General features: G+C 53.9%; 1 protein-coding gene across 1 annotated transcript in view; it reads left to right on the top strand.

Moving 5' to 3' along the window:
* Positions 1-22,503, top strand: part of trim37 (tripartite motif containing 37) — a 210,467-nt gene that overhangs the window by 22,296 nt on the left and 165,668 nt on the right. The window lies entirely within an intron of this gene.

Below are 22,503 nucleotides of genomic sequence, written 5' to 3' on the forward strand. Positions count from 1 at the left end.
ACATTGCCGCTTTAAATGTGCAGATCTACAGTTGCCGCACGTCGTGATGTCATGGCGTTCATTGCGCCATCGCGCATGCGCAGTTCGGTCCTACGTAGAGCGCGCCTGCGCGTCACGTCCCTCTGCGTCGACGCCTCTTTTGGTGCGTACGGAGGCCGCAGAAAGCGCGCAAAATGGCCGCCCTCGTCCGGGCCGCGGGCCGGGAGGAATTCAATCGCCTGGACCCGCTCGACTTTGTGGGACCCCTGCCGTGCCGATTCGGCCGCCTGGAATTGGGAGTAGCGGCTGGTCGCGTTTTCATGGTGGGCGCAGGCTTCAATTGCGGTGGCTAGGGTGAGGCTTTTAATTTTGAGGAGCTGCTGGCGTAGGGTGCCCGAGGTGACCCCAAAAACTATCTGGTCCCGAATCATGGAGTCGGAGGTAGCCTCGTAACCGCAGGACTGCGCAAGGATACGAAGGTGTGTTAGGAAAGATTGAAAAGGCTCATCCTTACCCTGCAGGCGCTGCTGGAAGAGGTACCTCTCGAAACTCTCGTTCACCTCGACGCTGAAGTGTTGCTCGAGTTTGAGAAGGACCGTCTTGTACGTCGTCTTGTCCTCACCTTCCGCGAACACCAGGGAGTTGTAGATGTGGATGGCGTGTTGCCCTGCCGTGGAGAGGAGGAGGGCGATTTTCCTGGTATCCAAAGCAGTCTCCCTTTCTGTGGCTTCTAGGAAGAACTGGAAGCGCTGTTTAAACAACTTCCAGTTGACGCCGAGGTTTCCAGCGATTTGGAGCGGCTGCGGCGGGCTGATGGTGTCCATGGCGCAGGATGGCGAATTCCTGAAGATGCACAGGTAGGTCTCTCAGTTATTGGGTTCCAATCCTGGTACTATGTCGTGTTGGGTGCTCCGCTACACAGACGACCCAACATGGTTGCGGATGGTACAACTCTGTTTTATTACTAACAATAACAACACCTGTAAACTGGTTACTGTGGTTCGTTCATTACCCTTTAACCTGTGGACCCAGCCCTAACACTATCTTGGAGAGGCACTCAGCACATGGTGAATGTCTGAGTGGCTTGCTGTGAGCTCTGTGCCCTGAGCTGTCTCCTGCTGGAATGAGCAGGAACTGTGGTGTTCCCCGTTTTATAGTCCATGTGCCCTTGCTTGTGATTGGCTGTGATGTTGCGTGTGTATTGATTGGTCCGTTGATCTGTCCATCAGTGTGTATGTGTGTTTGCACCATGATGTTTATCTGAATATCATGACAGGGCCCTGGTGCTGTGAAGCAACAGTGCTAACCACTGTGCTACAGTGCCGCCCATATTGTCTGGTCATTGGCACATGTCTGTTTGTGGGACCTTGCTGTGCACAGATTTCCTGCTGCCGTTCCAACAATGGTTACACTTCAATTGGCTGTCATCGGGATACCCTGAGGCCACGGAAAGCACAATCTAACATGAATGCAGCCATCAGATTAACGCACGGGTCCTCTTATTGCAGCACCACGAGCGATTGTTGCGGTGGCAGTCAGCGTCTACCCTTCTCCCATCTCACCCAGTACCGACATGGGCCGCTGTCGAGCCTATCTAACCTGGGCAAGAATGAGAAAGCTGGCAAAGTCCTGTGGAGTGACTGATTATCCGCGAGATCTCATCACAATGTTGCTGCTCGCAGTAAAACATTATTTGTTTCTCTTTTGCTGACAAAGGTATTCCATTTGCCAAAATCTCCAATTGGAGTTTTGGTGCTGTGCAGTGGATCGGCAACCAATGACATCCCAGTACTTACAAATACAATGGCTTCTTAACACTACAAAAGGGCTCACAGAATCCCTAATCAGGTACTGGCAAGTTATTTGAGCACAAAAGGAAATATCTGCACACTAGCCTCTGTTTTTTCTTGTCCTCTGTTGCACATTTCATTCATTCGTCACCTACTGACTAGGTAACAGATGTTCTGCATGGTCTGTTCCCCTCAGTGATCAAGAACGGGGATATTGTGTCATTCAGGGATGACATTAGGACAGTGTACAGCCTATGTATTATCGTTGGTGCTGTTGAAGCACGACTGCATCCTGTACTGTTTGACATACACTGTCTGTTGCCAGGCAACCTCTTCAAGGCAGTTCAGCTGAATGCACTTGTCACCAAAGCAAAGGGTGAGGTGCCTTGCTTGCCGTCTGCTCGGGAGGGCGGAGGGAGCCAGGTATGTTTCACTCTTTCAAAGGGAGTGAAACAGCCTTGAAATACTTGCAGAATTCTATGATCTTTCCCACTCTCTCATCCACAAACCCTACTGCCCATATCCTGACTCAGGCCCTTCCCCGATCATATGGTGCGCTCCCTGACGGCAATAGGCTCCTGTTCCGGCAAAGCCGCAATTTTAAAATTCTCCCCATGCTCATGATCAAATCCCTCCATGGCCTTCCCCCCACTTGCTTATCTCGATAACCTCCTCCATACCCATCACCCGCCAGAGATCTCTGTGCACATCCACCACTTACCTCTTGTGCATCCCTGACTTTCATCCCGGACTCGTACATTAGACTCCTATTTATTGACTACAGCTCCGCCTTCAACACCATAATCCCAGCCAAGTTCATATCAAAGCTCCAAAACCTAGGACTTGGCTCCTCCCTCTGCAACTGGATCCTCGACTTCCTGACCCAGAGACCACAATCAGTAAGGATCAACAACAACACCACCTGATAATCCTCAACACCGGGGCCCTGCAAGGCTGCGTACTTTGCCCCCTACTCTACTCCCTGTACACACATGACTGCGTGGCAAAAATTGGTTTCAACTCCATCGACAAGTTTGCTGACGATACTGTCATAATCTACACCAGTATATCATGGTGCAGACACACACACACACTGATGGGCATGCAGTGGGACCAATCAGCAGATACAACACCGCAGCCAATCACCAGTGAGAGCACTCGCACTATAAAGACAGGGGACAGGAGAGTTCCCGCTCATTCTAGTAGCAGCCAGCTCGGAGCACAGAGCTCACAGCCTGCAACACAGACATTCACCATGTGCTGAGTGCATCACCTGGTTAGGATTGGGAAAGGGTCAACAGTTAAAGCTGGTATTGCATTTACCCACAGTTCAAGTATGTTAATATAGTTAACCTTATAATAAAATAGAGTTGCACCACTTCCAGTGTTGGTGACCTGTTTGTGATCCGGAACACCCAACACATCATGGTACAAGGTGTGGTTGAACACTAGCACCTCTGAGACCCACCTGCAACTAATCAGGATTCCGGCATCCTGACGTATGGAGAACATCAACCCGCCGCCGCCGCTCCGCATCGCCGGCAATCTCGGGGTCAATTGGAAGATTTTTAAACAACGATTCCAGCTCTTCCTCGAAGCCACGGACAGGGAGAACGCCTCAGACACCAGGAAGATTGCTCTGCTCCTCTCCACGGCCGGGCAACACGCCATCCACATCTTCAACTCCCTCACATTCACAGACGACGAGGACAAGACAAAGTACAAGACGGTTCTCCTCAAATTCGATACCCACTTCAGCATAGAGGTCAATGGAAGCTTCGAAAGATATCTGTTCCAGCAGCGCTTGCAGGGTAAGGACGAGCCTTTCCAATCCTTTCTAACACACCTCCGCATCCTTGCGCAGTCCTGCGGCTACGGGCCCACCTCCGACTCCATGATACGCGACCAGATCGTATTTGGTGTTCTGTCGGACCCCCTTGCGTCAGCAGCTCCTCAAAATTAAGCAACTCACCCTAGCGACTGCCATCGAGACCTGTGCCCTGCATGAAAATGCCCCCAGCCGGTACTCCCACATACAGGCGGCTGAAACGGCGCGGCAAGGTCCCCACGAGGCGGAACGGGTCCAAACAATTGAACCCCTCCAAGGCTGCAGCCTGGATGAGGGTGGCCATTTTGCGCGCTTTTCGTGGCCTCCCGCGCTTGTACGTGCCAAACGAGGGGACGGTGATGTGGAGGAACATGATGCGCAGGCGCGCACCACGCAGGACCGCACCGCACATGCGCGGTGGCGCAACGAGCGTACTGACATCACGACGTGCGGCAACTGTGGCTCCTACCATTTAAAGCGGCAATGTTCTACAAAATCGCGTCAATGCCTACGATGTGGCAGGCTTGGCCACTATGCTGCCTGCTGTCGGGCAGCTCAGCCTGCCAATTCGCATCGCATCAGCCAGCCTTGCAGGAACGTTCGGGCAATTCAACCCACGTTCACCGAGTCCGATTCCGACTTCCCGCAGATCAGTGACACCGAGGACCTGAAGGAGCCTTTTCGAGTCGCTGTTATAACAAAGAACAGGCTGTCCCCGAATCAAAACCACCAGCCGCTGTCGGTGCACAACATTGATCCAGATGACGAGTGGTGTGCCACCCTGGCGGTCAACCGATCCCAGATACGATTCCGCCTGGACACTGGTGCTTCTGCTAATCTCCTAGCGTGGTCAGACTTTCAGACCCTTGGGCTTAAACCAACCGTTCTTCCGTCGACCTGCAACTAGTGGACTATAATGGCAACGTAATTCCTGCTACCGGTTCATGCCAACTCGAAGTGACGCACAACTTGCGTGGGCTCCTCGAAGGACTCTCTGCTAGGCGCACAGGCATGCAAACTCCTAAACCTCGTTCAACGAGTACACTCTCTCTCTCCAGAGGACACGTCTGCCTTCCAGAATGCGGACTTCAGGGCGCAACTCAATGCCATCATCAACCAACACCGCGACATTTGCGAAGGCATGGGCACGCTTCCATACACTTACAAAATCCTGCTCAAACAAGACGCCACGCCTGTGGTTCAAGCACCTCGCAGAGTGCCAGCACCCCTCAAGGACCGCCTCAAGCAGCAGCTGCAGGACCTCCAGGACCAAGGAGTGCTCTCCAGAGTGACGGAACCAACCGACTGGGTCAGTTCCATGGTGTGCGTAAAAAAGCCTTCCGGTGAGCTCCGGATCTGCATTGACCCAAAGGATCTGAATCGCAACATAATGAGGGAGCATTACCCTATCCCCAAGCGCGAGGAGATCATGTGCCAGATGGCCCGGGCCAACATCTTCACCAAACTTGACGCCTCGAAAGGATTCTGGCAAATTCAACTAGACAGGTCCAGCAGAAAGCTGTGTACCTTTAATACCCCGTTTGGCAGATACTGCTACAACAGGATGCCGTTTGGGATTATATCGGCATCAGAGTATTCCACCGGATCATGGAGCAAACGATGGAGGGCATTGAGGGTGTGCGCGTCTATGTTAATGACATCATCATTTGGTCCACCACCCCGCAGGAGCATATCTGTCGCCTCCAACGCGTTTTTAAACGAATACGGGACCAAGGCCTTCGCCTCAACAGAGCCAAATGTTCCTTCAGCCAGACGGAACTCAAGTTCCTAGGGGAGCACATCTCCCGGTTGGGTGTGCGGCCGTATGCGGACAAGGTGGCAACCATCACGGCCATGCAGAAGCCAGCGGATAATGAGGCGGTCCTCCGATTTTTGGGCATGGTCAACTTCCTGGGGAAGTTCATCCCCAACCCCGCCTCCCATACAACAGCTCTCCGGAACCTGGTCAGGAAGACGACAGACTTCCAATGGCTTCCCGCCCACGAGCGCGAATGGGAGGAGCTTAAGACCAAGCTTACCACGGCCCCGGTATTGGCATTTTTTGATCCCACGAAGGAAACAAAAATTTCAACGGATGCCAGCCAATCTGGCATTGGGGCGGTGCTCCTGCAACGCGATGAGGCCTCATCATGGGCCCCCGTTGCATATGCATCACGTGCCATGACCCCCATGGAACAGCGCTACGCGCAGATCGAAAAGGAGTGCCTGGGCCTGTTGACTGGGTCGACAAATTTCATGATTACGTGTACGGCCTTCCTCAATTCACTGTCGAGACCGACCATCGCCCACTGGTCAACATTATACAAAAAGACCTGAATGATATGACTCCTCGCCTCCAGCGCATTCTGCTTAAACTCCGGCGGTACGATTTCCAGCTCCTATACACCCCGGGCAAGGACCTGATCATAGCCGACGCTCTGTCCAGGGCAGTCAACACCCCGTGTGACCCAGAGGGGTTCGTCTGCCAGGTTGACGCCCATGTGGCCTTCACGGCCTCCAATCTGCCGGCCACGGATGAACGCCTTATCCACATTCACCACGAGACTGTGGCTGACCCCCTACTACAGCGTGTCATGCGCCACATGACAGACGGGTGGCTCAAGGGCCAATGCCCGCAGTTCTACAATAACAGAGACAATCTGGCAGTAGTCGATGGTGTCCCCCTGAAGTTGGACCGCATCGTGATCCCGCACAGCATGCGCCAGCTCGTTTTGGACCAGCTACACGAGGGCCATCTTGGCATGGAGAAGTGCCGACGAAGGGCCCGAGAGGCTGTGTACTGGCCCGGCATCAATGAGGACATCGCCAACACAGTGCTCAACTGCCCCACCTGTCAGGGGTTCCATTCGGCCCAACCACGTGAGACCCTACAGCCCCATGAGTCACGTCCCCTTGGTCTAAGGTAGGCGTTGACCTGTTCCATGCGCTTGGCAGGGACTATGTTCTGATTGTAGACTATTTTTCGAACTACCCGGAGGTCGTACGCCTGCACGACATCACATAATCGGCGGTCATCCGTGCCTGCAAGGAGACCTTTGCTCATCACGGCATCCCACTCACTGTGATGTCGGACAATGGCCCCTGCTTCGCGAGCCAGGAATGGTCCAACTTTGCCAGCAGGTACAACTTTGTGCATGTGACATCCAGTCCCCTGTACCCCAATCCAATGGCAAAGCGGAAAAGGGCGTCCACATCGTCAAACGGCTCCTCTGCAAGGCTGCCGATGCAGGATCCGACTTCTACCTCGCCTTGCTGGCCTATCGTTCGGCCCCACTCTCCACGGGCCTGTTGCCAGCCCAGCTTCTCATGGGGTACACCCTCAGGACCACGGTGCCGTCCATTCACGTCCCAGACCTCGACCACGTTCCGGTCCTTCAGCGGATGCAACAGTCTCGTGCACAACACAAGGCGGCGCATGACGCTCGGGCGACTGATCTCCCTGCTCTGGCGCCGGATGACAACGTCCGCATCCATCTTCCGGAGGGTGGCTGGTCTGCAACTGCTGTGGTTCTTCGGCAGGTGTCTCCCCGCTCGTTCCTGGTTCGTCTGCCAGATGGTTCCATTCGCCGCTGCAATCGGCGTGCCCTTCGTCTCGTTCCACGCTCGCCACGCGATCCTCCACCGGTGCCACGCCCTCCTGTTGTCCCCAACCTGGACTATGTGGAGATTCCGAATGCTCTGCATCCTCCTCACTCTGCCATGGCCCAGCCCATTCCTCAGCCGGTGGCTCCTGACCCACCCTTGAGGCGGTCAACCAGAATTCGTCGCCCACCTCAGAGACTTGACTTATGAGTTTTACGATGTTGGACTCTTTGATCTGTTCTGTTATCCTGTTTCATCGTTCCTGTAGTTTGTATATAATGTTCATTTCGTTGTTGGGATGACACCCTATTTCTCTGCACCAGGCACCTTCCCGTGTAAATAGATTAGCCTCATGTACATAGTCATGTAAATAACACGCACACACATAGTCAGGTACATTCACTGCACAATATTTATTGTCACGCAGGCACATGTTCTTTATATAAAAGGGGGGATGTCATAATATACACCAGTATATCATGGTGCAGACACACACACACACACACACACACACTGATGGACATGCAGTGGGACCAATCAGCATTCACAACACCGCAGCCAATCACCAGTGAGAGCACACGCACTATAAAGACGGGATAGGAGAGTTCCCGCTCATTCTAGTAGCAGCCAGCTCGGAGCACAGAGCTCACAGCCTGCAACACAGACATTCACCATGTGCTGAGTGCATCACCTGGTTAGGACTAGGCAAGGGTCAACAGTTAAAGCTGGTATTGCATTTACCCACAGTTCAAGTATGTTAATATAGTTAACCTTATAATAAAATAGAGTTGCACCACTTCCAGTGTTGGTGACCTGTTTCTGATCCAGAACACCCAACACATCAGATACGAGCATAGTGGGCCGGATCGCGAATTACGACGAGTCAGAATACAGGAAGGAGATTGGTGCAGCGACAACAATCTCTCCCTCAATGCCAACAAAACTAAACAGCTGGTTGATCATTGACTTCAGGAAGCAAAGTATCGTACACAGCCCTGTCAGCATCAACGGGGCCGAGGTGGAGATGGTTAGCAGTTTCAAATTCCTTGGGTGCACATCTCCAAAAATCTGTCCTGGTCCACCCACGTCGACGCTACCACCAAGAAAGCACAACAGCGCCTATACTTCCTCAGGCAACGAAGGAAATTCGGCATGTCCACATTGACTCTTACCAACTTTTACAGCTGCACCACAGAAAGCATCCTATCAGGCTGCATCACAGCCTGGTATGGCAACTGCTCGGCCCAGGACCGCAAGAAACTTCAGAGAGTCGTGAACACCGCCCAGTGCATCACGTGAACCCGCCTCCCATCCATTGACTCTGTCTACACCTCCCGCTGCCTGGGGAAAGCGGGCAGCATAATCAAAGACCCCTCCCACCCACCTTACTCACTCTTCCAACCTCTCCCATCAGGAGATATAAAAGTCTGAGAACACGCCCGATGAGACTCACAAACAGCTTCTTCCCCGCTGTTACCAGACTCCTAAACGACTCTCTTATGGACTGACCTGATTAACACTACACCCTGTCTGCTTCACCCGATGCTGGTGTTATGTAGATACATTGTATACCTTGTGTTGCCCTATTATGTATTTTCTTTTATTTCCTTTTCTTTTCATATATTTAATGATCTGTTGAGCTGCTCGCAGGAAAATACTTTTCACTGTACCTCGGTACACGTGACAATAAACAAAATCCAAATCCAAATCACTCCCAGACTGACAATTGTGCCTTCAGTTGCCTCCGGCCTGAGTTCTAGAATTGCTCTTTAAATCTCTGTTCCCCTCCTCGAAGAAACTGTTTAAATCCCACCATTTTTGTCTCCTTATGTGGCTTGGCATCAAACCTTGTTTGATACTTAGAACATAGAACATAGAAAAATACAGCACAGAACAGGCCCTTCGGCCCACGATGTTGTGCCGAACCTTTGTCCTAGATTAATCATAGATTATCATTGAATTACAGTGCAGAAGGAGGCCATTCGGCCCATTGAGTCTGCACCGGCTCTTGGAAAGAGCACCCTACCCAAGGTCAACACCTCCACCCAACACTAAGGGCAATGTTGGACACTAAGGGCAATTTATCATGGCCAATCCACCTAACCTGCACATCTTTGGACTGTGGGAGGAAACCGGAGCACCTGGAGGAAACCCACGCACACACGGGGAGGATGTGAATTCCCACATAATTGGGAACTAAGTCGCACGTTCGGCAGCTCCCGCTAATAACGGACCTTTGGGCTCTTTTCAGGGCCCGCAATGGCGCTTGTTCGACGTTTCCCGGTGTGGGAAGGGGACAGCAACATTCCCCCGATAGTGTATGGAGTGGACCAGGAGTGGGGCGATTAAAAAAGTGGCATTGAAGCAAAGAAAGGTGCGAGACAGGAGAACCAGGATGGCGGCGGGCGGAGACCAGGCAGCGTGGAGGCAGTGGGCGCAGGAGCAGCAGGAGCTTCTCCAGGGCTGTTTTAAGGAACTGAAAGCAGGGCTGCTGGAGCCAATGAAGGCTTCAATCGATAAGCTGCTGGAGACCCAGACGGCCCAAGGGGCGGCGATTCGGGAGGTCCGGCAGAAGGTCTCGGAGAATGAGGACGAGATCCTGGCCCTGGCGGTGAAGGTGGAGGCGCACGAGATGCTCCACAAGAAATGGCAGGCGAGGTTCGAGGAGATGGAGAACCGGTCGAGGCGGAAGAACCTGCGGATCCTGGGTCTCCCGGAGGGGCTGGAGGGATCGGACGTGGGGGCCTACGTGGTCACCATGCTGAATTCGCTGATGGGAGCGGGGGCCTTTCAGGGGCCCTTGGAGCTGGGGGGGGGGGCCCACCGAGTGCTGGCGAGGAGGCCCAAGCCCAGCGAGCCGCCGCGGGCGGTGCTGATGCGGTTCCACTGGTTTGCTGATCGAGTGTGTGGTAAGGTGGGCCAAGAAGGAGCGGAGCAGCAGGTGGGAGAACGCGGAGGTCCGGATCTACCAGGATTGGAGCGCGGAGGTGGCGAAGAAGAGGGCCGGTTACAACCGGGCGAAGGCAGTGCTGCACAGGAAGGGGGTGAAGTTCGATATGCTGCAGCCGGCGCGTCAGTGGGTCACCTATGACGATGGGTCGCGGTGGAGGGATGGTTGGGGATTGTTGGGTTGTGTTTCGAGGGGGGATTCTTTGTTTTTTGGGGGTTGATTGGGCATTGTTTTAATTAGGTCCGCTGGGTGGGCTCGTGGGGGGGGGTAGGAAAACTGCTTGGGGGGTTGATGGTCGGTAGGGGAGATGGGGCCCCGTTGGGGGGGGGGGGGGGTGGGGTGAGGCCTGAGTTGGGGGTAGTGGGACCGGGCCTGGAAAGGATGCTGCGCCGGGGAGGTGGGGACGGGCGAGTGGAAAGCGCGGGCTTTTTTTCCCCGCGTTTAGGGCTGAAGGGGCGGGGCCAGAACTGGGAAGCGCGGACTTTCTCTCCCGCGCTGGGAGTGGAATGGATGAGATCCGGCTGGTGGACAGGGGGGGGAAGGGGAAGTTCCACACCGGGGGGGGGGGGGGTCGATGGAGCGATGGGAGTGGCCGGGGTCAGCAGGAGTCAGCTGGCTTACGGGGTGCAATGAGGGGAGCAATGCAGCTAGGTGGGGACCTCTGTGGGTATTATTGGGCTCCATAGGTGGGTGATGGAGGGGGATGAGGCAGCATGGAAGAGGCTGGAGATGGCGTCCTGTGTGGGCACGAGCCTGGGGGCGCAGGTGACGGGAAGGATCTTGGCAACGTATCAGGTGATGCAGGAGGAGGAGGAGGCCTCGGTGGAGGAGGTAAAGGGTAAGTGGGAGGAGGAGTTGGGTGAGGAGATTGATGAGGGGATGTGGGCGGATGCCCTGGGGAGGGTGAACTCTTCCTCCTCTTGCGCGAGGCTCAGCCTCATACAATTTAAGGTGCTGCATAGGGCTCACATGACCGGGGCAAGGATGAGCCGGTTCTTTGGGGGCGAGGACAGGTGTGTTAGGTGCTCAGGGAGCCCAGCAAATCACACCCACGTGTTCTGGGCTTGCCCAGCGCTGGAGGACTTTTGGAAGGGTGTAGCGAGGACGGTGTCGAGGGTGGTAGGTTCCAGGGTCAAGCCGGGCTGATATTTGGGGTGGCAGAGGAGCCAGGAGTGCAGGAGGCGAAAGAGGCCGGAATTCTGGCCTTTGCGTCCCTGGAAGCCCGGCGTAGGATTCTTCTTCAGTGGAAGGACGCGAGGCCCCCAAGTGATTGAGTGTCATGCTGAAGAACCCACAATTACCCTTTAACCAAGATATGATGTACCACAGTTTATTTGCTCGTACAATGTATCTTCACGTTCATTTGATAAACATAGCAAATGCTGCCTTGTCAAGACTCGAAGACAAAAGATGCAGTTGCTGCAAATCTGAAATCAAACAGAAAATGCTGGAAATATTCAGCGTCTGTGGAGAGAGAAAAACAGAGGGCAGAACAAAGTCCCCGAGCGAGTGCTTTTAGCCACCTGTTTCCCGGCTTGCAGGGACTTGCCTTGAATAAGGGGCCTGCACAGGGACCGCGTGGCCGAGGCCACTCATAGCCCCATTTTTTACAATGGGGAACTCCGCTCCCCCCCCCCCCCCCCCCCCCCCCCACCACCCCCTGCACCCCCAAAAGGCAACCCCGGCCCGATCGCACGCGTGCAAAAAATGCCAACCTGGTACCCTGGCAGTGTCAGCCTGGCAGGGGCACCGCCAGGGTACCCGGCTGGCAGCAGCAGTGCCAGGGCACCACCCTGCCCAAAGGGCATGCAGCGGGGGGCCGACGATTCCCTTGGAGACCCCCATGAGTGCCGTTCCATCTGGTCCCCATTTGTGGGGAGCAGTGCCAAACAACGCTCGCCCGAGGTGAAGGGATTGAATCCCAAAACCTCAGGTACCTTGGGAATCTGCACATTAGATTGACGCTTACAGCCTCGCTCTATTGTGCAGATTTACCAAAAGGTGATCCTGCCCATTGTGGGCGGGATTCTCCTTCAACGTCTTGTGAGATTGCGTTGAATCTCGCGATGCACGGTAGCACTGTGGTTAGGGCAGCGCGGTAGCACAGTGGTTAGCACAATTTCTTCACAGCTCCAGGGTCCCAGGTGTGATTCCCGGCTTGGGTCACTGTGTGGAGTCTGCACGTTCTCCCCGTGTGTGTGTGGGTTTCCTCCGGGTGCTCCAGTTTCCTCCCACAGTCCAAAGATGTGCAGGTTAGGTGGATTGGCCATGATAGATTGTCCTTAGTGTCCAAAATTGCCCTTTGTGTTGGGTGGGGTTACTGGGTAATGGGGATAGGGTGGAGGTGAGGGCTTGGGTAGGGTGCTCTTTCCCAGGGCCGGTGCAGACTCGATGGGCCAATTGGCCTCCTTCTGCACTGCAAATTCTATAATTCTAAGATGCATTGTGAGCTGGGCGGATCCCGGGAGCAGGGTCTCCCGGCTTTCCCTGGCCACGCTGCGCCGCGGCGAGCTGGTTTTCCTACACAGTGTAGCTGGAATACAGCTGAGGGTTCAGTCCCCTCAGGGTTGGTTGAATTGGCCTTAATCCTTGCAGGACAACTTTTACCTCCTCACCAGAGTTTTCATAATCACAACCTTTTTCTCCAATTAGTAACACAGACATGATTCGTGCTTTCCAGATTTCAACTGTTCATCCTTGCTTTCAGAGTACATTATTGGCTCAATGGATTTCCTGGTTACGGTTAACAGATATGGCGGCAGAACCACTGCTGGGTTCTCCAGCCACCTCCCCATTAACTCTCAAAACGGATTGGTTGCCAGTTAATTCATCCCCCTTGCTATCTGCTTCTTCGACCTTGAAGAGGCTCTGTGGACCTTCAAAAGGAAATGTGGGTTAACCAGCCGCTCACTTGGTATCACTCCACAGTCCCCGCTGTCCTCATCCTGACTAACTGATGCTGTGCTATCATCTATACCTTCCGTCAAAGCAAACCTACTCTGGGACGTTCCCTCAGCTGAAGGGAATGGCAATGAATTCACTGCAAGAGGCTGGAACAAGTTATTTTTGGAAAAGTCCAATCCACTTTCTTCTTTGGTTGCCACCTCCTTGACGAGCTTTTGCAAGAATTGCTTGTCAATTGTTCACGATCAATTAGTGACGGGTCTATTCGGTAACAACCGTTTATCATCGCTTCATAATCAGAACCAAAGTCAAAACTCTCGTCTAACTCCTCCTCCCTGCCACCATTCTTGCAACAGCTGTTTACCATTACCTCATAATCAGAACCGAAATCGCAGTCAAAACCCCTCGTCTGACTCTTTATCCTAATGAGCACCTTCAGCCCCAAAATGCTCAGGGTCCAGTTCACTACAGGCTCCTGGCTGCTCGTACTGCTGGGTGCTCACAGTGTCCTGTAAATGTTCAGAGAGCCCCTAATAATGCGGTAATAACAGTATCATCAAGGGGAAGGGCGTGGCAAAGCTCAATGAGGCGCCCGCCAGGTGGCACACCTCAGAAGTGCTGTCCCATGGCAGAGGAAGCAGGGGATTAGCAGAGCTCACCCCAATCAGACACCTGCATCGGGCCCCCACACAATGCCCTCTCCTGGTTGCTGTGTTCCTTGTATTGTTCTCCAAGATAGCCAAAGTCGTAGTGTTTACAAAGAACATAAAGCTGTAAGTTTAAATCAAAGCTAGTTTATTTGGCACTACTTGAAGTGGTTCGCACACTTTACTGAATAACAGCTAGCAAAATAATAATATTGAATCTATGTTGCAGTAATTAATTATCTTTCTTTAATATAACCTACACTCAACCTCACACTGTGCTTCTTCATCAACTTCCCCAACAGCTTCTTCCAGAATGCCCAGAGATGCAGCCTTTTATAAGACTACTCAGTAATGCCATCTAGTGTTGATATACATGAACATCACCTTGTTAACCCTTTACTCTCCTTAGATTATACATATCTTTAAATCCCCCTTTTTTTAGACGTTTGTACAGTGATACATTGATATGTATGCCAAAAGTTAACAAGTGAGTTAAAATTCGCTAAACAATTTCAATCTGTCAGGTTTCTTTCTGATCTGGATGATCTCCTCAATTGAGTAGGAGATTTGTCCAAAAGCTTCTGAAAGTCAGGTTAGGCAGGAGATTGGACAGGGGAATGCACCTGGGTGCTCTTTCAGAGGTTCAGTGCAGACTCGATGGGCTGAATGGCCTCTTTCAGCCCTGTCAGGATTCTATCGACACCACACCAAGAAAAAACATGTCTCAGCCACAGCTACCGAAAGTAAATTGGGATCTATTTAAAAGTAATTTTTATATACTACAAAAAATATTTGAGGTTAACAAAGATATACCTGTCACACATGATGGATGATAAAAAGAAGTTGCATTTATAAACTTCCATCCATGAAGTCAGAATATTCCACTATGTGTCACAGCCAATTTAATACTTCATGAAGTGTGGTCACTGTTTCACGCTCTAAAATTATAAAATTGCTGCAGCTAATTTGCAGAGCAAGGTCCCACAAACAGCAATGAAACTTAACGAGCAGATAAACCAGTTTTAGTGACGTTGGTTGAAGGATAAACATTGGTCGGAGAAATCTCCTGCTCATTTTAATTCTGAGAGGGGAGAAGGGGCCTTGTTTAACAACTCGGGAAACAGAACTCATCTGACAGTGCAGCACTCCCTCAGAACACATCGCTGACACTGCAGCACTTCCCCAGAATGCATCGCTGACAGTGCAGCACTCCCTCGGAACACATCGCTGACACTGCAGCACTCCCCAAGAATGCATCGCTAACAGTGCAGCACTCCCTCGGAACACATCGCTGACAGTGCAGCACTGCCTCAGAACGCATCTCTGACAGTGCAGCACTCCCTCAGAACACATCGCTGACAGTGCAGCACTCCCTCAGAATGCATCTCTGACATTGCAGCACCCCCTCAGAATGCATCTCTGACAGTGCAGCACTTCCTCAGAACGCATCTCTGACAGTGCAGCACTCCCTCAGAACGCATCGCTGACAGTGCAGCACTCCGTCAGAATACATCGCTGGCAGTGCAGCACTCTCTCAGAACACATCGCTGACAGTGCAGCACTCCCTGAGAACGCATCGCTGGCAGTGCAGCACTCCCTCAGAACACATCGCTGACACTGCAGCACTCCCTCAGTACACGTCTCCGACAGTGCAGCACTCCCTCAGAACAGAACGCTGACAGTGCAGCACTCCCTCAGAACGCATCTCTGGCAGTGCAGCACTCCCTGAGAACACATCACTGGCAGTTCAGCACTCCCTCACAACGCATCGCTGGCAGTGCAGCACTCCCTCAGAACGCATCGCTGACAGTGCAGCACTCCCTCAGAACGCATCGCTGACAGTGCAGCACTCCCTCAGAACGCATCGCTGACAGTGCAGCACTCCCTCAGAACGCATCGCTGACAGTGCAGCACTCCCTCAGAATGCATCGCTGACACTGCAGCACTCCCTCAGTACACGTCTCCGACAGTGCAGCACTCCCTCAGAACGCATCGCTGGCAGTGCAGCACTCCCTCAGAACACATCGCTGAGACTGCAGCACTCCCTCAGAATGCATCTCTGACAGTGCAGCACTCCCTCAGAATACATCTCTGACAGTGCAGCACTCCCGCAGAATGCATCTCTGACAGTGCAGCACACTCTCAGAACACATCGCTGGCAGTGCAGCACACCCTCAGAACGCATCGCTGGCAGTGCAGCACTCCCTCAGAATGCATTGCTGACACTGCAGCACTCCCTCAGAATGCATCTCTGACAGTGCAGCACACTCTCAGAACACATCACTGACAGTGCAGCACTCACTCAGAACGCATCTCTGACAGTGCAGCACTCTCTCAGAACGCATCTCTGACAGTGCAGCACTCTCTCAGAACGCATCTCTGACAGTGCAGCACTCCCTCAGAATGCATCGCTGGGAGTGCAGCACTCCCTCAGAACGCATCGCTGGGAGTGCAGCACTCCCTCAGAACGCATCGCTGGCATTGCAGCACTCCCTCAGAATGCATCACTGACAGTGCAGCACTCCCGCAGAATGCATCTCTGACAGTGCAGCACACTCTCAGAACACATCGCTGGCAGTGCAGCACTCCCTCGGAACGCATCGCTGACAGTGCTGCACTCTCTCAGAACACATCGCTGACAGTGCAGCACTCCCTCAGAACACATCACTGACAGTACTGCACTCTCTCAGAACACATCGCTGGCAGTGCAGCACTCCCTCAGAACACATCGCTGACAGTGCAGCACTCCCTCAGAACACATCGCTGGCAGTGCAGCACTCCCTCAGAACAATTCGCTGGCAGTGCAGCACTCCCTCAGAACGCACCGCTGACAGTGCAGCACTCCCTCAGAACGCATTTCTGACAGTGCAGCACTCGCTCAGAACGCATCTCTGGCAGTGCAGCACTCTCACAGAACGCATCGCTGACAGTGGCAGGACTCCCTCAGAACACATCGCTGACACGTAAGCACTCTGTCAGAACACATGGCTGTCAGTGCAGCACTCCCTCAGTACGCGTCACCGACAGTGCAGCACTCCCTCAGAACGCATCGCTGACAGTGGCAGCACTCCCTCAGAACGCATCTCTGACAGTGCAGCACTCCCTCAGAACACATCGCTGACACGTAAGCACTCTGTCAGAACACATCGCTGTCAGTGCAGCACTCCCTCAGAACACATCACTGACAGTGCAGCACTCCCTCAGAACGCATCTCTGACAGTGCAGCACTCTCTCAGAACACATCACTGACAGTGCAGCACTCCCTCAGAACACATCGCTGGCAGTGCAGCACTCCCTCAGAACACATCGCAGGCAGTGCAGCACTCCCTCAGAACACATCACTGACAGTGCAGCACTCCCTCAGAACACATCGCTGGCAGTGCAGCACTCCCTCAGAACGCACCGCTGGCAGTGCAGCACTCCCTCAGAATGCATCTCTGACATTGCAGCACCCCCTCAGAATGCATCGCTGACAGTGCAGCACACTCTCAGAACACATCGCTGACACTGCAGCACTCCCTCAGAATGCATCTCTGACAGTGCAGCACTCCCTCAGAATACATCTCTGTCAGTGCAGCACACTCTCAGAACACATCGCTGACACTGCAGCACTCCCTCAGTACACGTCTCCGACAGTGCAGCACTCCCTCAGAACTCAACGCTGACAGTGCAGCACTCCCTCAGAACGCATCTCTGGCAGTGCAGCACTCCCTCAGAACACATCACTGGCAGTGCAGCACTCCCTCACAACGCATCGCTGGCAGTGCAGCACTCCCTCAGAACGCATCGCTGACAGTGCAGCACTCCCTCAGAACGCATCGCTTACAGTGCAGCACTCCCTCAGAACGCATCGCTGACAGTGCAGCACTCCCTCAGAACGCATCGCTGACAGTGCAGCACTCCCTCAGAATGCATCGCTGACACTGCAGCACTCCCTCAGTACACGTCTCCGACAGTGCAGCACTCCCTCAGAACGCATCGCTGGCAGTGCAGCACTCCCTCAGAACACATCGCTGACACTGCAGCACTCCCTCAGAATGCATCTCTGACAGTGCAGCACTCCCTCAGAATACATCTCTGACAGTGCAGCACTCCCGCAGAATGCATCTCTGACAGTGCAGCACACTCTCAGAACACATCGCTGGCAGTGCAGCACTCCCTCAGAACGCATCGCTGGCAGTGCAGCACTCCCTCAGAATGCATCGCTGACACTGCAGCACTCCATCAGAATGCATCTCTGACAGTGCAGCACACTCTCAGAACACATCACTGACAGTGCAGCACTCTCTCAGAACGCATCTCTGACAGTGCAGCACTCTCTCAGAACGCATCTCTGACAGTGCAGCACTCTCTCAGAACGCATCTCTGACAGTGCAGCACTCCCTCAGAATGCATCGCTGGGAGTGCAGCACTCCCCCAGAATGCATCACTGGGAGTGCAGCACTCCCTCAGAACGCATCGCTGGCATTGCAGCACTCCCTCAGAATGCATCACTGACAGTGCAGCACCCTCTCAGAACGCATCGCTGACAGTGCAGCACTCCCTCGGAACGCATCGCTGACAGTGCAGCACTCGCTCAGAACACATCACTGGCAGTGAAGCACTCCCTCAGAACGCATCGCTGACAGTGCAGCACTCCCTCAGAACACATCGCTGGCAGTGCAGCACTCCCTCAGAACCCATCTCTGACAGTGCAGCACTCCCTCAGAACGCATCTCTGACAGTGCAGCACTCCCTCAGAACGCATCGCTGACAGTGCAGCACACCCTCAGAATACATCGCTGGCAGTGCAGCACTCTCTCAGAACACATCGCTGACAGTGCAGCACACTCTCAGAACACATCGCTGACAGTGCAGCACTCCCTCAGAACGCATCTCTGACAGTGCAGCACTCCCTCAGAATGCATCTCTGACAGTGCAGCACACTCTCAGAACACATCGCTGACAGTGCAGCACTCCCTCAGAACGCATCGCTGGCAGTGCAGCACTCCCTCAGAATGCATCTCTGACATTGCAGCACCCCTTCAGAATGCATCTCTGACAGTGCAACACTCCCTCAGAACGCATCTCTGACAGTGCAGCACTCCCTCAGAACGCATCGCTGGCAGTGCAGCACTCCCCCAGAATGCATCTCTGATAGTGCAGCACTCCCTCGGAATGCATCTCTGACAGTGAAGCACTCCCTCAGAATGCATCGCTGGCAGTGCAGCACTCACCCAGAATGCATCGCTGACAGTGCAGCACTCCCTCAGAACGCATCGCTGGCAGTGCAGCACTCCCTCAGAACACATCACTGGCAGTGCAGCACTCCCTCAGAACGCATCGCTGGCAGTGCAGCACTCCCTCAGAACGCATCGCTGGCAGTGCAGCACTCCCTCAGAATGCATTGCTGACACTGCAGCACTCCCTCAGTACACGTCTCCGACAGTGCAGCACTCCCTCAGAACACATCGCTGACACTGCAGCACTCCCTCAGTACACGTCTCCGACAGTGCAGCACTCTCTCAGAACACATCGCTGACACTTAAGCACTCTGTCAGAACACATCGCTGACAGTGCAGCACTCCCTCAGAACGCATCTCTGACAGTGCAGCACTCCCTCAGAATGCATCTCTGACAGAGCAGCACTCCCTCAGAACGCATCTCTGACAGTGCAGCACTCCCTCAGAACGCATCGCTGACAGTGCAGCACTCCCTCAGAACGCATCGCTGACAGTGCAGCACTCCCTCAGAACGCATCGCTGACAGTGCAGCAATGCCTCAGTCTGCATTTCCGACAGTGCAGCACTCCCTCAGAACGCATCGCTGACATTGCAACACTCTCTCAGAACACATCGCTGACAGTGCAGCACTGCCTCAGTATGCATCTCCGACAGTGCAGCACTCCCTCAGAACGCATCTCTGACAGTGCAGCACTCCCTCAGAACGCATCGCTGACAGTGCAGCACTCCCTCAGAACGCATCGCTGACAGTGCAGCAATGCCTCAGTCTGCATTTCCGACAGTGCAGCACTCCCTCAGAACGCATCGCTGACATTGCAACACTCTCTCAGAACACATCGCTGGCAGTGCCACACTCCCTCTAGTACGCGTCACCGACAGTGCAGCACTCCCTCAGAACACATCGCTGGCAGTGCAGCACTCCCTCAGAACACATCGCTGACAGTGGCAGCACTCCCTCAGAACACATCGCTGACACTGCAGCACTCCCTCAGAACACATCGCTGGCAGTGCAGCACTCCCTCAGAACACATCGCTGACAGTGCAGCACTCCCTCAGAACACATCGCTGACAGTGCAGCACTCCCTCATGACACATCGCTGGCAGTGCAGCACTCCCTCAGAACACATCGCTGACAGTGCAGCACTCCCTCAGAACACATCGCTGACACTGCAGCACTCCCTCAGTACACGTCTCCGACAGTGCAGCACTCCCTCAGAACACATCGCTGACACTGCAGCACTCCCTCAGTACACGTCTCCGACAGTGCAGCACTCCCTCAGAACACATCGCTGACACTTAAGCACTCCCTCAGAACACATCGCTGACACTGCAGCACTCCCTCAGAACACATCGCTGACACTTAAGCACTCTGTCAGAACACATCGCTGACAGTGCTGCACTCCCTCAGAACGCATCTCTGACAGTGCAACACTCCCTCAGAACACAACGCTGGCAGTGCAGCACTCTCTCAGAACGCATCGCTGGCAGTGCAACACTCCCTCAGAATACATCGCTGACAATGCAGCACTCCCTCAGAATACATCGCTGGCAGTGCAGCACTCCCTCAGACCGCATCTCTGACAGTGCAGCACTCCCTCAGAACGCATCTCTGACAGTGCAACACTCCCTCAGAACACATCACTGACAATGCAGCACTCCCTCAGAATACATCACTGACAGTGCAGCACTCCCTCAGAACACATCGCTGGCAGTGCAGCACTCCCTCAGAACGCGTCTCTGACAGTGCAACACTCCCTCAGAACACATCACTGACAATGCAGCACTCCCTCAGAATACATCGCTGGCAGTGCAGCACTCCCTCAGAACGCATCTCTGACAGAGCAGCACTCCCTCAGACCGCATCTCTGACAGTGCAGCACTCCCTCAGAACGCATCTCTGACAGTGCAACACTCCCTCAGAACGCATCGCTGACAGTGCAGCACTCCCTCAGAACACATCGCTGGCAGTGCAGCACTCCCTCAGAACCCATCTCTGACAGTGCAGCACTCCCTTAGAACGCATCTCTGACAGTGCAGCACTCCCTCAGAACGCATCGCTGACAGTGCAGCACTCCCTCAGAATACATCGCTGGCAGTGCAGCACTCTCTCAGAACACATCGCTGACAGTGCAGCACACTCTCAGAACACATCGCTGACAGTGCAGCACTCCCTCAGAACGCATCTCTGACAGTGCAGCACTCCCTCAGAATGCATCTCTGACAGTGCAGCACACTCTCAGAACACATCGCTGACAGTGCAGCACTCCCTCAGAACGCATCGCTGGCAGTGCAGCACTCCCTCAGAATGCATCTCTGACATTGCAGCACCCCTTCAGAATGCATCTCTGACAGTGCAGCACTCCCTCAGAACGCATCTCTGACAGTGCAGCACTCCCTCAGAACGCATCGCTGGCAGTGCAGCACTCCCCCAGAATGCATCTCTGATAGTGCAGCACTCCCTCGGAATGCATCTCTGACAGTGAAGCACTCCCTCAGAATGCATCGCTGGCAGTGCAGCACTCACCCAGAATGCATCGCTGACAGTGCAGCACTCCCTCAGAACGCATCGCTGGCAGTGCAGCACTCCCTCAGAACGCATCTCTGATAGTGCAGCACTCCCTCGGAATGCATCTCTGACAGTGCAGCACTCCCTCAGAACACATCACTGGCAGTGCAGCACTCCCTCAGAACGCATCGCTGGCAGTGCAGCACTCCCTCAGAACGCATCGCTGGCAGTGCAGCACTCCCTCAGAATGCATTGCTGACACTGCAGCACTCTGTCAGAACACATCGCTGACAGTGCTGCACTCCCTCAGAACGCATCTCTGACAGTGCAACACTCCCTCAGAACACAACGCTGGCAGTGCAGCACTCTCTCAGAACACATCGCTGGCAGTGCAACACTCCCTCAGAACACATCGCTGACAATGCAGCACTCCCTCAGAATACATCGCTGGCAGTGCAGCACTCCCTCAGACCGCATCTCTGACAGTGCAGCACTCCCTCAGAACGCATCTCTGACAGTGCAACACTCCCTCAGAACACATCACTGACAATGCAGCACTCCCTCAGAATACATCACTGACAGTGCAGCACTCCCTCAGAACACATCGCTGGCAGTGCAGCACTCCCTCAGAACGCGTCTCTGACAGTGCAACACTCCCTCAGAACACATCACTGACAATGCAGCACTCCCTCAGAATACATCGCTGGCAGTGCAGCACTCCCTCAGAACGCATCTCTGACAGAGCAGCACTCCCTCAGACCGCATCTCTGACAGTGCAGCACTCCCTCAGAACGCATCTCTGACAGTGCAACACTCCCTCAGAACGCATCGCTGACAGTGCAGCACTCCCTCAGAACACATCGCTGGCAGTGCAGCACTCCCTCAGAACCCATCTCTGACAGTGCAGCACTCCCTTAGAACGCATCTCTGACAGTGCAGCACTCCCTCAGAACGCATCGCTGACAGTGCAGCACTCCCTCAGAATACATCGCTGGCAGTGCAGCACTCTCTCAGAACACATCGCTGACAGTGCAGCACACTCTCAGAACACATCGCTGACAGTGCAGCACTCCC

Source organism: Scyliorhinus torazame, chromosome 12 (assembly GCF_047496885.1).
Source record: "Scyliorhinus torazame isolate Kashiwa2021f chromosome 12, sScyTor2.1, whole genome shotgun sequence".
Taxonomy (NCBI): domain Eukaryota; kingdom Metazoa; phylum Chordata; class Chondrichthyes; order Carcharhiniformes; family Scyliorhinidae; genus Scyliorhinus; species Scyliorhinus torazame.